A 393-nucleotide genomic window follows, 5' to 3' on the forward strand; every position below is an offset into this window, starting at 1 on the left:
AGTATTTGAACCAATCTCTCTCTCTCTCTCTATATATATATATATATATATATATATATATATAGGGTTGGGTTCACGTGAGATCAGTCTGTTTTCGTGAGACTAGTTTTTTACACTTGAAACTTTACAGCAAAAACACTGTGAAGGTTACCTTCATAACATTTTACTGTGAAGTTTCAAGTGTAAAAAAAATGGTCTCACGGGTCTCACGAAAACAGGTTGGTCTCACATGATTCCAAGTCTACACACATAATATATATATATATATATATATATATATATATATATATTGGATTAGGTTTTATTAGGAACCTAAAATTGATTAGGAATCAGAGAACCACCCACATCGCGACACGAGACATATTCATCAGAAACATGGATGTATCATTCATC

Source organism: Cynara cardunculus (assembly GCF_001531365.2).
Source record: "Cynara cardunculus var. scolymus isolate 2C chromosome LG 3, CcrdV1, whole genome shotgun sequence".
NCBI lineage: Eukaryota > Viridiplantae > Streptophyta > Magnoliopsida > Asterales > Asteraceae > Cynara > Cynara cardunculus.